Source organism: Ammodytes marinus (assembly GCF_949987685.1).
Source record: "Ammodytes marinus genome assembly, chromosome: 21".
NCBI lineage: Eukaryota > Metazoa > Chordata > Actinopteri > Uranoscopiformes > Ammodytidae > Ammodytes > Ammodytes marinus.
Window position 1 is genome coordinate 20231431 of NC_137225.1, and position 14840 is coordinate 20246270.

The window sequence follows — 14840 nt, forward strand, 5'->3', positions numbered from 1 at the left end:
GGTGTGTAGACTCACTCAAGATTTTAATCAGCAGTGGCATTTCACCCTCAGAGAAATGTGAGGTTGACACACTTGACTTCTCGCCTTTCTTACAAACTCCTGACAGGAAGATGGGACCGGGTTTAATCAACAGGGGTTCCTCTGCTTGAGGGTGGGTGTTTTATTTTGTAGCTGATCTTGAGTCTCTGTGGAGAAATGGGTGTGCCTTCCATGTACAGTAGTAGCTGGCTTGACCAAGACGGCAATGTCAGGATCGCTGAAAAATTAAGTATTTGAGATATTTTCCTATGTAAGTTCATTAGACTTCTAGATCTCCTGCGGTCTGCAGGCTGTCAGCTGAAACTCCCCTCAGTGACTCTATTTTCACCTGTCAACACCTAGAACCCAACACGATTTACACCCTCACAAGATATATAATGGACAACAACAGATGTTTAACAGTCTTACTTTGTGTATCCGTATGTAAATATTATCAGGTCTGGGTTGTTGTACTATGTTGTTGTTTTTTAATATTGAGGGTATGTGTTACCACTTGTTCAGCTAGTCTCGAGTCTCTGTGGAGGAATGTGTGTGCCTACTATGTACAGTAATAGTTGGCTTGACCGCACAGAGCCCTGAATAGATCTGGACAGAACACCCTCAGTCCCCAAAGTGCACTCACTAGACCAGTGCTGCATGTGTCCTCCAAAATATCAATAACATTAGGAGCTATCGACTGCTGAAATGTCTGATGGACTAGGCCTACCCCCAGTAAAACCCCAGTCAAAATCAATAACGAGTACGACTTGTATAATTAACTACGAAACTCTTTGATACAAAGCAGACTGGAAAAGGTCTTTTAGGTTCACATGCTAGTTGAAGTATTTTATAAACCATCTCCCCAAAAGGTCAGCTATGTTGGATGCAGTAGGAGACACAACAGTAGATGTAGCCCGGTGATGTCTGTGAAGCTTTCTGCGGGTGAACCAGTTACAAAACCCACATACAGTATGAACAATGAGCATCAGTCCAGGCTGTCATGTCAGGAGGTTGGTGAAGTATGAGGAAGCGTGCATATCAGATGTACTTTCAAGGAATTCGGGCAGTTGTTTCCTGGAGTTGACCTTTTTTTGTGAAAATCCAGCTCCACTGTGATGTTGCTGAGCCTGTCTTAGTAATGGTTTAAACAATTAGACCTTTGATTTCAGACAGTGGTGGACAAAAGCAGGCATTCCCAGCAGTAAACCGTTGTTTCTACCGTAAACGGTGAAAATATATATTCCTAAACAGTAAAAAAAAAAAAAAAAAAAAAACGCTTAGCAACTAAAACAGTAAAAAGTGACAGTAAAACACAAATATGATGTGATGAGGAAGTAAACAGACTGTTCAACAGTGTGTGTGTGTGTGTGTGCGTGTGTGTGTGTGTGTGTGTGTGTGTGCGTGTGTGTGTGTGTGCGTGTGTGTGTGTGTGTGTGTGTGTGTGTGTGTGTGTGTGTGTGTGTGTGTGTCAACGGTGCTCTGCTACCATACTTGATTGTATTTTGTAGCCGTTTAAACCTTTAACATGATTAGACAAAAGGGTAATAGGTTGGAGGACTAACTTTGTTTGGCAAATGTAGCCCTATATGTCGGTCGTTAGCTGGAATTACAGCTGGACAGTACATACTGTATCCCACTAATTAAGCCGGCGTAAGGTCCATGAGTTGATTGAAAGTAAAAAGAGTCTTGAGTTACAATATATTAGATGGATTCATACTATATGTGATACTTTGCTATGATGTTTGGCTGCTCGGGCTACTTGTTTGTGTTTTTTAACAGTCTAAATTTGAGAGTTGCAAGATAAAATATTATATAATCAGGAGGACTCACTTCTCTGTTTGGCAGATGTAGCCCTATATCTGGTGAAGTTAGCTGGTGGGACTGTGGTGTTAATCTCCCAAAGAGCTGCTAATGTTACCCTCACCTCTGATTGCATCCAGGAGCAGCTTCCATGCAGTAAGCCAACACTGCACAGGGGACGAGCTTCTCATAGTAAACTGCTGCTTGGCCTTGAAATGTAATAATAGAAAGGCCACAACGAGCACCCAGATATGCTAACGAATGTAATCCCTTCCTAACAATTTTACTCTTTCAAAAGGACTCGTAAAAATACACCACCATCCAAACTCTTCAAATGCTTAGCATTACTCTTATACAGCTCCATACACACATATACTATTGCTAGATAAATCTGAATCTTGACAAGCCTCGTTATTGCTGTCTTTTAACAAAAGTTAAGTGTTTTGGCTGACAATAAGACAAACTAAACAAAAAGCAAAACATAAAGATGTCCTGTTGCTGGATTGTTAAAAAAAGAAAAAGAAAAAAAAAACACTTGCAATGATCACCTGTATCCCCTGTGGCCATTTCACTACATCTTCCTGTTTCCACAGTGGTGTTGTCCCACCAGTGCTGTTTTTGTGTTGCGTCTTTTCATCTCACTTGGTGTTGTGACAGCTGGTTGAGAGAGGAAGAGTCCTGCTGGGTGCCTTCACGTGGCTACATTCATTTATTTGCATTGTTGTGTCTCCCTGACGCTCATGCTTTTGTTTACTGGTGAGAATATGGCCCGGTCATAGTCTGCAGCAGCGTTTTTTTCAAGGTCAGAAGCGTCAATGCCATCACAGATTTCTGTTAGTGACACTGGTTTGAGCATCACATGGGAAACCCACAGTGGCAAATGGTGTATTGTTGTGTAGATGGCTTTTTTATTGAACATGTTAGGTGAGCGCAAACAAATCAGGGCTAGTTGTGTATGGTCAGTGCCAGTGGTCATAATATGAGATTTGACACACAGCGAGGTCAGCATGTCACATATTTTCGCCCGAGGCTTCTGGACAGTGGTTGCAGCTTGTTGCATAAGCGAGCGCGGCAGGCGAGTGACATATATTAAGCAGACAGGAGCTACGCACCCATCCATAATCTGAGAGAACAGAGAGCGAGGGAGCCAGAGGATAAGGCCGACTGAATGCACAGCGCCGCAGTATTCAGTCAATACATCTGACACTGCATTTCCTCTCAGAGGAAAGGATGCATTAATACACAACAGAGACGCAGTGCTGCTTAGTCTTATTCAGTCGGGATGGCAAACACAGGAAAGGAAATTAAAAAGAAGGTAGTTAGAAAAGTAAGATGATTGTTAAAGGTGCTCCTATGAACTTTTAGTTTGTGCTAATTATTGCACCCCCTTTGGACAAAAGAGGTAGTGATTTTACTACGCCACCTGTTGTTCTTGGTGAGCGTATACCCCATGACAAAAGCATAAAGAAAAACACTGGTAACACTTTCCAATAAGGGTACATTAATTAACTGTTAGTTAATGCTTAGTAAACACATACTCAACATTAAATCATCATTAACTAACCGTTGATAAATGCTTAGGTAATGCTTAACAAGCATTAACTAACTGTTATGTTTAATTAATGTAAAACTGAGCATTACTTAACCAAGCATAGTTAATGCCCAACCAACCATAAACTAACCATTAATAGTTAGTTAATCCCTAATAAGCATTACCTAACCGTTAAAAGCATTGACTGAATATTAATTAACAGTTAATTAATGTACCCTTATTGTAAAGTGATACCAAAGAAAAAGTTGACTCTTTCAGAAATATTTAAAAGTTCCTCATAGCTACAATAAACAAAGGGTCTGACCACCATTTCTCAATCATGTTAAAAAATAATGTTCTAGGGCTTAAAGGATCTTTCATATGTGGAATACAACTTACTGAACTTGTGGGGAGATCATTTTCTAAACTGACATTAGAACTTAAGTAAAATCATTCTATGGATCAATTTGTGAATTTGTCAGAGAATCAAGTACAACGCGTTTCATGGTGAGGGGGTGTGGTCTTGTCTATTCCAAATCAGGTGTCAATCATCCTGTCCCCTACAGGAAAACATGATTAACGTCCCACAATTAGTTTCCATGTGGATTTATGTCTTTGCAGTGTCTAGAACCTCTGGTTCAGGAGGTAACATCCCCCAAGGATCCTTGCGATTCTACGTTGATCCATTGCACGAAGGGTCTTGTTTGTACCTTTGCATTGACAATAATGGGTTGGACCAATTGAAGTTGTGTAATATATTAGTTTATCCAATGCTGCAAGGACACAAAACAAGGTCTAAACAACCCTTAGTGTTACATTCCTGATGCCTCCAGGTTACAGCACTAATTAAGTTTCTCAGCGTACTGTATAGAGACTGTGTATTTGCCAGTATAACTATTGCGTGCGATGTTAATGTATTCCTTTACGTTTCTTGTCTTTTCACTTATGTGCTTTTGAAGGTAAATGTATTATGTGTGCTGGTGGGTCATGTGTTTTGTGATCAATCATGAGGCCATGTGACAGACATCTGTGGCTGCTTACAATGATCTGTCAGTGTATAGTGAATAGTCGACAAAGAACAATGTGTTTGAAAATTAAAGACTTTAAAGCTATAGTGCGTAAATATATGTTACCCCAATAAGGAATTCTGAGTAATAACAAAGACACTGTCGGCGCATCAACATGAGGTGTGAATGAACAACTGAAAAATGTTGTGGCCGCTTCTTGAGCTCCTGCGTCAGTGTCGGGGGGGCGACAGCAGTTTGTAAACTCTGCAATACTGAGAAATACAGAGAGAGTTCTGTGGAGCTGATAGACTTAATCAACTTTGAGTCAACTTGTTTGGCCGATGATTGTGAGCTGGATAAACAGAAGTTCATCCATTCATCCATGCAGGTTTGTTCCTTAACTTGCTCTAGATATCTGCTTGGATCCATGTTGTTTCCTGCTATTCACTGCTGTTGCTTTGGAAAACATTCCTCAAATGATAACGTAAAAAAGCTACATGAATGACATTTTCATTTCATATCTGCTTCTGTTGCAAAACTCCTCATGCCCACGTGCAGAATCTACAAGTCATCAGTTCAAAGATCCCCTACACAGGAAGCCCTCCACTGCGCACTAAGCATTCTTCAAACAAACATTTCAGTGGCAAATTTCCCTTTGTAATTTCCTGCCCTCAGTGTGCATGGCCATTTTATGTAAACATCCACTTCAAAAGAAGAAGCTGAACCTAACAGATCGAACACGTAAAGTGTGTTTCATTTGTTTTATCGTTATTGTTTTAATAGGGAAAGAAGTGAAAAACACCTTCTGGTATTTAAACTGCTTATGGCGCTTGACAGATTTAGTTTGAACAAATATGGCACTTCTCACGGACATGGGTCCTTTGTTTAAAGCAGACGCTGGTGTGTACTTTATATTCCAAACATGCAAGTATTAACAAACGCTGTCCATGTGTGTGTGTGTGACTCTGAAACCTCTTTAGGCAAAGTCCCCGAGTAAGACAATCAATTAGTCGAAGCCAAAATAAAATAATGTGGGAATCAGTTATATCATTCACTGTATATATAATCTGCAGGATATTTGTCTCAAACATCAACAACAGTGTTTTTACATGTTAACCCGTGGGGCGGTGGACAGAAAACATGCTCTCTGCCAATAAACAAAGCTTAAAACAAAAAAATGCAAATATTCATGAAATGGAAATACTCTATTTGGTTTCTCATGAGGAAATGCAAACAAACACTTCTTTGTTTGTTTTTTTCATTTTAATCCTGTCCATTATCCAAAAGCTAGATTTAGCCTGGATATTATTCACCTCCTGTGCCCTCTTTTTCCCCTCTCTCATCCCACTACATGTCTAGTATGTCAACAATTTAGCTAATGGTGGAGTCAGTGATTCTGGAGAACGCTTGTTTGCCAAAATCACTTTCTGTCAAAATCGAACATATCTCACCACGATTTGCTACCTGCCCGTACGATATGTGCTCTGGGAACAATTGTGTAAATACACTGCCAAGGCTGTCAATACACTGCCTAGGCTCTGTAAACTGGTATGTAAACAAAGGGTACTTTAACAAAGGGGGACCCCCTTTATTTTATGTAGACAAGTGTCTAGTGTATTAACACTGGATTTTTTTTCAGCGCACACAGTAGGCCTATCATGAGTAAAATATCATATAGGAGAAAGGAGATATTCACTGATTTTGACAAAAAGGGATTTTGACAACAGGCGTTCAACAGGATTGCTTCACCTTTAAAAAATAGTGATGATTATGATGCCTACAAACCAAATATCAGTGTGGGGCTATATCTTGTAAAAGGAGCAATAAAAACATAAAATTAAAAAAAATATATAGGATCACGTCCGTTCTCCTGCTGACCATCAGGGTGACTGTGATGCTGCATTATGTATGACAAGCTCTCACTTTAATGAGATCATGGGATAATCCCCGTTAACTGCTGCTGAAACTAACTATCTGTGACAATCACGCCATGGCTCGTCACACATATTATTGTGCCATATGGAGCGTTAACGGTGACACCGTGTCCAGCGTCTGTTTGGATTTTACTTGAATGATCATCCCTGTCAACGTGGTCCGGCTGGAAAATGATGACTGTGCATTTTGTGTGTGGGCTTCTTTCCGTTTTCAAACCCATAATTCACAAGATGTCTATTCATTCTGCTGACGTCTTTGGGCACGGCACTACACAACCTTCGTCCAATAGCGGATCCCCGTCCAACAGTGTTTGAAATGTTTAGTCCAAGTTTGGTTCAGAGATGATGCCCACTGTTATTAATGAGGCGTGCACACGTTTCCTTTGCATGTTTTCCTTTCCTGGTGCTTCTGACTTTGGACTGTCTTGTCAGCCATGGTGGCTATTGCTCCTAATGCTAACAACTCAGGGCTTTTTTTGTATTCCAAAGAAAACAGTCTGCTTTAGCTTCCAAGTCAACTCAGTAAGCCACTGCATTCTTTCAAGCATGCACAGTCAGTCTGACAGCAACGTTTTCTTAGAAAATCAACGAAAGAAAAAGAAAAAACTTAGGTTTATTAGGCTTTAATAGGCTTATTATGGTAAGCAATTGGTAAAGTAAAACAAAAAGTGTATTGTGCAAAAGTTTCAGAATTCAGGAAGAAGGCCTGAAATCAACTCATTAAGCATCCAGAATGATACATATTTAAATCTATAAATCTCCCTCTTTACCAAATGATTTGGTTATACCTTGTTTATCAGCGTTCACCTTTAAGGGTCAAAAAACATACAGTACTATTTAGCAGTACAGCCTGGTTGTGAACACAGTTGCTTGAGTGGAAAGTCAGGGTAAGTAAACTTGTGGTTTGTTTGGGCACCTGGAGGTATTTGCACAAAATCTTGTACAATTTACAGGACACTCTCTGAATGACTGTAGGTGAAGAATAGCAGTTGTGTCTCTTTCTATATACAAGGAACACAGCCTTGAGGAACTTGACATCAACGCTAGCTGCACTTGAACTGGATCCCACCATTGGTCTGGCTCCAACCAGTTAAACCCGAGCCATGACATAGTGTAATTCCAGCTGGAAAGTCAAAACTTGTGTTCTACTTTCAGTTTACTGAAGTGCTCTAAAGGTATGCCTGTTTCAAATGGATACGAAGCAAACTTGACATCATCATTCCAAGCTACAGGACTGTTCTGTTTTTATCCTGTTTCTGCTAAAATAGTGGTTCGTTGTTAGATCTTCAGATACACAACTTTGTTCAACTGTGGAGAAATCAGACTTTGGAATTATCTGAATTTTTCATTACATTTGTCATTAATTATAACCCCTAAACATACAGCCCCATAGCTGATTTTGAATGTGACATCCCGCAGCTGACAGGGCCCCGGCGAAATCTATATGACATAACATACTGTAGTATCGAACATGTGCTTTTTGGCGCTACGAGGGCTCTCTTGCTGCTATCTTCATGCTAACACGTCAGAATTTTACAGTGATAACAGAGTGAAGGGGGTTGATAATGGAGGGGTGAGGCCGCCCCACATGGACCGTACGGAGCAGGAGTCACCTTATCTAGGTCCCCTACACTGAACCTCACCTCCTCCTCCCGCTCTGCTGGTCACACTGATAAGAAGAATGAGTCTATGTTTGGCGGCTTATTACTTAGTGAAAGTCCAAGCCATTGCCTTTGTACATTTGAGTGTCAGCTTCTTGACTCTTTCTTTGTTTTTTGCCCTTTGTTCTCTCTCTCTCTCTCATACACACACACACGCATGAACACACACACGCACACGCACACACGCACACACGCACACACACACACACACACACACACACACGCACACACACACAGACAAACTTTTTAAGGCAGAGGGATAAGTTTCGCCTGAATAAATAACAACAGTCAGTCATTCACTGTCCCAGTCCTGCCATCTCATTGTGCCATTATCCCCAGTCACCCAGGCAATACATCTTTGGCGTATTCATTTTCATTTCATTTTATGTTGATTTGATAGGGACAGATAGATAGATAGACCACATAGAAACATGAACAACACATGTCTAATGTACAGCATAACAGCATTTACAGCTACTGCTATTTTCCAATGCCTTCTTGTTCTTCTGCGTATAATCCACCTATTTTCCCTGTGCACCGCTCCAGACCACAAGTCAAATGAAACCAACCAAGGGCCGGATTTGTGTTCATGGTCTCCTGCTCTCTCTCTCTCGGTGGTATGCTGGCTAGCGTTACCCATGGGAGTAGTGTTTCCTGTGGACCTGCAGGAGGTCAAGTATCTCATGTTGCCGCCTGTTATGGTGGCCTTTGAGTTAGTGGAATTCAATGAGTTAGTGGAATTCAATGTAAGGACGTTTCTGTAACATTCGCTGCTTAGCTGCACATTTTGAAAAAAGTGTTTATTTCGGTAAAACTCCCTTTTGATGTCACAGCTAAGATAGTATAATGTTAGGAGAGAGTGTTTAGTGTTTTTCTTTTTGTTGCATAATAGTGCATTTGATTTAACTGGTCGGAGCATGGCCGCCATCAGCATTTAGAGGTGTGTTTGTGTTTGCTTAAGATTATGTATTAAAGATATAATGTTTGCTCACTCTTGAATTGCATTTGCTATCAGGTGATTACTGTAATCTACTTTTTATTCGTCATTTCTCCTTGCAAATTATTTGGCAGCACTTAACGTGATTGTTAACTTCAAACCAAGACCAACATCTGCAAGCGGGCTGTGAGAGGTATGTATTTTTGTATTTTTTATTTATTACAACCTAAAATAAATCTCAAAAAAACCATCTATCACTCAATATCAGATTCCCAAAAATAAAGATGTCAAGGTCGATGACAGCAAAATGGCAGCCGTGAATGCTGTTGAAAAATCCTGATGGTGACATAGCATTAACAGTAAAATGAGTAGGAAACAAATTGTCCCAACTCAACAGTTACCTGACAGTTCTTTTGTCCACGTTAACGCATTAAAGATATCGTACATTTCTATAAAACACATCTAACCCATTATGTGGCGAAAACATTGCACATTGTTCTCCACGGAAAACGCACACAGATAAAGACAAGTTAAGAAAACAGAGACAAATCAAAGGTTCTGCACGTATCCACTGCTTCAACAAAAAAGTGACATATCTAAAGAGTCCCTCTCATTTCAAAGAAACACTTATCTGGCGCCATGTACAGTACACATAGGGGGAAGGAAATTCCTTTGCACGTAAACAGCAATGTACTGTAAGATCACGGCTTTGATAGACCAACGTAGCCTAAATAGCTTCAGTGAGCTCCTCCGAACAGCAGGCAAAGGAAACGGCTGCTGCGACACTGGGTGATGAGGTGATAAATTGCACCAGCCGTGGCCCCCATCAGCTTTGAGACAGGTTTTGAAGATGGCAGAGATGCTGGAGTATAGGACCCATGACAGGTGATACGCATCACACGCATGAAGCTAATATGTTCAAATCCTCAAAAGGATTAATGGCATGTCTCTTTTGCTCCCCTCAGGGACATGATAACAATACCAGTGTCATGTAGAGTTCATAATTTGCTCCACCAAATAGGTTCTGGAGAAAACTTACTGTACTCACTGCATGATTAAAGTTCAGTACTCTTGCGTGTGGATTCCTTAACATATTGCACATAAATCATACAGATAAGGTCGCTCAGAAGAAGTACAAGACTTTGAGATTGAAGACCAGGATTTGTCACCTGCATCTCATGTGTTGTGCGCTGAAGTCTAATAAATCTCTTGCTTGGGTGATTAGGTAGGCGTGGCAGAACTCAGTGTTAATTAATTTCATATTTAGGGGGGACCATGATCTTTCCAACTCATTCCAAAGTGCTTTGAGTTGACTAACCCATGCGTTGCTTGTCTTGTGCACCGTAACCGATGTGATCATAAAGACAATACAGCACATACAAAATGCATGAACGGATTGGGAGCTAGAGGGGTGGGGGGGTCGATAGGGGCCCACAGCAACTGTTTTGCCTTGGGGCCCCATAGCAGATTAGTTCAACCATATTAGTCAAAGTCTGCAGTTATCTCAAAATATTGGACACCCCCCAGCTAATTCTGTTATGAATATGATTTTGAAATCAACCAAAAATATGTTCATGGTCTGCTCATTAACTTTGTCCGGAATTTTATGGTGTAATGATTTTCATAATTATAAAACCTTATTTTTTCAGCCAAAGAAGAGAACAAATGTCCCTTATCACTCTGGCATTGAATGATGTGGAAACATTTATTGTATATATAATGAATTGTTTATGAGTTGAGATGTTTAAAATAAATATAAAGCTATATGGTCAAGAAAAAACACTTGAAAACATTTAGTTTTAGTATGATTTTGTTTTATGATGAAAAAGTATGTCCACACATCTGCGTGACTTATTTTATTCCCCACACCTCTGGATAAGTAACATTATCAGTCCCTCTCTTCTACATCTGCCTACCACTTCTGCTACGGCATGATTACATCAACTCTGACCCAGACACAGTGGGTTCATCAGTTGACGCAAACTGAAACCTTTAAGGGAAGTTGGGTTTTTGTTCTCAGCCATGTGGGCGCAGTGGGTTTCACATCAGTCGAGGCATCTGCAGAGACGAGGTGTTGGTTTTCCACTGAAAGTGACACTCGCTCTAATTCCCACGGACCATGAGGAAGACGGTGGGTGAATTTGACATGTGAAATATTGCTCAAATTCTTCCCTATGTTCAGAATGTTTACTCACTGACGATCCTACAGTGAGGAACTTTTGTTAGACTTTTGTTAGCAGACTGAAAGCAATGACAAAGAATGGGGACAGCTGTGCCAATGGCATATTGATTGACGTGTTTGGATCAGTGGAGGACAAAAAAGTGTCATGAGTTTGTCTCTTTAGCCAATGAATATAATGACTTCACAAAATATATACAGTTAGGAATAAACAAAAGTTGATCAATGATAGTTGCACTCTATTAATGTCATACCCAATGCAAAGACTATACAAACTGTATAATGTTGTGTGAATGTATTTATGGTTAACATAAACCACTGACAGCTCACTGCTTCTGTGAAGTTACATATCAGTGAATGGTTTACCAGGGTTAACTTGGTTCAGACAACCAATGTAATATGTAAAGGTGACGATGGTGACCTGAGCCCGCGCTCTGGGTGACTTAAGAAGGTATTTATATTTTTGAAACCTTCAATTTGTGTGTGGTACATGGTAACTGATGCATCGTATCTGATGCTTCACAGGGTGCGGTTGGTATTTCTCTGTTACAGACTTCTGGCACCATATGTTGGTTCACTGATAGCATACAGTTACTCTGAAAACCTACTGTATGTTGTGACTATGAGGGAGAAAACAACAGCCCAAATCTACAGTAACGATATGAATTATTTAAGACTGCTCCAAATGTGCTTAATTAACTTATTAGATGTACAATAAAAAATGTAAACTATATTATATCAAATAAAACAATGTAAAATATACATAATTGTATTCGACATCTAATAGGTTATTTTGCCTCCGACAGACATCTGATTTTTCAACTATTGTGTGTTCCTAAACCACACGTAAACAGAAAATAACATACATCGAAAGTAATTGATGAAAACAAAGTCCACAAGGTCCATTACATAGCTCTTTTGGAGCTTTCAAATGTATCTTCCTAAGCAGGTTAACCAAGTACCAAGATCTCAACTATAAACCGAGCTTAAATTGAACAATCCTTAAAGTGCCCAGAACGATTCAAATGTGAAAATCCACAATTGTATGTCAATTTACCAATACGCTTACAATTGAAACCTGTGGCACAGCTACTAAAAGGTGAGATTAGATTTTGTTTTCATAGGTAAAAAAAGGACACTAAATATTCTCCCAGTTTCTTTTAATCATGTATGAAATGGAATTTTGAGCACACATGTAGCTCCAATTTAAGTATACATGTCTGTGAGGCAACTATGTATTGTGTAGTGTGTTACTGCACAATTATAGCTACTATTTAACCATTTATGATAATTCAATTGCCTTCCATTGGTCATTCCCTGGCTTCAAATGTATAAGCTCTCACTACATGAGTCGCTGCAGCATGTCTACGCAGTCGAGCAAAAACTGAACGCAGCTGAAGTGTCCTCCGCCACAGCGCCTCGCCTGCAGGCCCAGTGGCTGTACGAGAAGATAGGAAATGACAGCTTCATTGTAGATGTGACACATAGCAAGACACAAGGAAGACCTCTGGGGTCGCGGCTACAAATCTGTGGGATGTTGATGCAAGTGAGTTTGTGTTTGTGTGTGTGTGTGTGTGTGTGTGTGGATGGCATGAAGAAGCAGACAGAGAGAGAGAGAGAGAGAGAGAGGGATAAACAGAGAATGCTCACGAAGTATGCATGGACACGCTCCAAAGTGAATCACTACAGCTGTTTCACCGATTGGACATGGACTTCTCGCGCTGTCCTCAGCAGGTGTAATGTTAAATTTATTCTCTGAGATACATGCACAGCAGCCTGATGCGGTGACCAACGTTTGGCACCAAGACAAGCATATCTTTCCACTTATACAGCATATGTGTGTTTGCACAATTTGTTCTCGAAACTGTAATACACAGGACATCTTGTGCACGATTTCCAAAGGTTTTGCAATTGAGCATCTACAGTTTGCTTTATGATAACGCTCATTGATCTACCATTAAAGCAATAACCCTTATGACCATAACATCAAGTGGACATGCTGATGTGTGCATGAAAAGGTCCACTGACAATTAAAGTCGCTCTGTATAGTGTATGACAAATAGTGGCGCTATAGAGCAATGTTTTGATGAGCATTTGTCGCTGCAAAAACAGCTTGCGAAAGGACACAGAGGCAATGGTCTTGTGCATCCAAGCTTCTCTTAATGTGAGAAGGCTCCCTTTTATAATCAACTCAACTGCAGTTTTCATTGCCCTAGTCCACAGCGTCCAATCAAATGTTCCAGCAGTTTCAAATACCTGTTCTGTTAATAGCCACTTGATAGCCACCGTTCTCAGATGACCACAGAACATTGTGTCATTGTATTGAGGTCAAGACACAGCACAGCCACTCTCATTTTGTTTACATTGAGCTTGCCATGTGCATTGCATGATTATGCAAAGAAAGGGCAACAGAAAGTGGTAGTGTTAGTATGCTAGGAAAGGAAGCAATAAACAATATACTATATACTATAGTATTGGTTGGTTAAACAATTTCAAATAATGTTTAGGTGCCTAAAGGCCAGGACACACCGGCCCGATAATCGCCGTCGTAGAGTCGGGAGGGGGCGGGGACACGAATCTGTTTGGTGTGTGCCGTGAAATCGGTTGCCGTAGATGTCGTCGGGCTTCTTTTGAGCCGATTGAACATGTTCAATCGGCGGCGGGCAGTCTTTCAGTTGGAGCAATTTGATTTGTGGAGGGCTAGCGAATCAGTGAAGCCCGGAAGTGAGGCGGGTAGCACAAACAGCTAACAACAGTTAGCCATCGTTTTAATGTGTTTGTTTGTTTCGTTCAGCGAGTACTCACATGCATCAACCCTTGTTGACTGCTCGACACCATACTCAACACTCTCTGCTAAAAATGGTGCTCTTTATGGTCCATAAATATAAATACGTATTTCTATCTATGTTTATGGTCTAGAGAGCCGTCCCATCATTTCCGACTTCCGTATTTGTTCGGGCCACAATACAGATTAGCGCCGCCTGCTGTTATGGAGACATTACGTCCCGCGCAAGCGCAGAGCGTACGAAAGTCAGCAGTCGGTTTGGTGTGTTCTTTGCACTTTTTCGGCCGCGACGGGAAGACTGGAGCTCCCTGAATCGGCAGTCTCCATTTTCGGGTAGTCGGACTGGTGTGTCCTGGCCTTTAGGGATCCAAGTGACAAAGAATGTGTCAATTGGCTGGGCATATCAAATTGCCAAATGTGACAGACTGGTTATGTCTGTTGAAATATCAAATGAAAACGAGATGTGTAAGTGCGCCAAAAAACGTAGCATTGAGTCAGCAAAAGGTGGGCGAGAAGACTGGTTGTCCATCGAAACAATGCATGCTTCAAAATATTCAAAATAAACTGGCTTTGATTAACAAAGGACAAAATGTATTCTAACGTGCCTGAAGGAAAAAAGACATGCGTGCTGCGACGGTGGGTGATGAGTTGAAAAAGTGCACCAGCCGTGGCCCCCATCAGCTGTAAGACAGGTTTGGAGATGGCAGAGATTCTGGAGTATAGGACCCATGACAGGTGATACGCATCACACGCATGAAGCTAATATGTTCCAAGCCTCAATATGATTAATGGCATGTCTCTTTTGCTCCCCTCAGAGAATCCATGGACATACTGTAATACTAAAGCAGTGTCTTCTAGAGTTCATCATTTGCTCCACCAAATGCGTTCTGGAGGAGATATACTGTACTCACTGCATGATTAAAGTTCAGTGTGGATTCCTTACCATATTGCACATAAATCATACAGATAAGGTCGCTCAGAGAAAGTA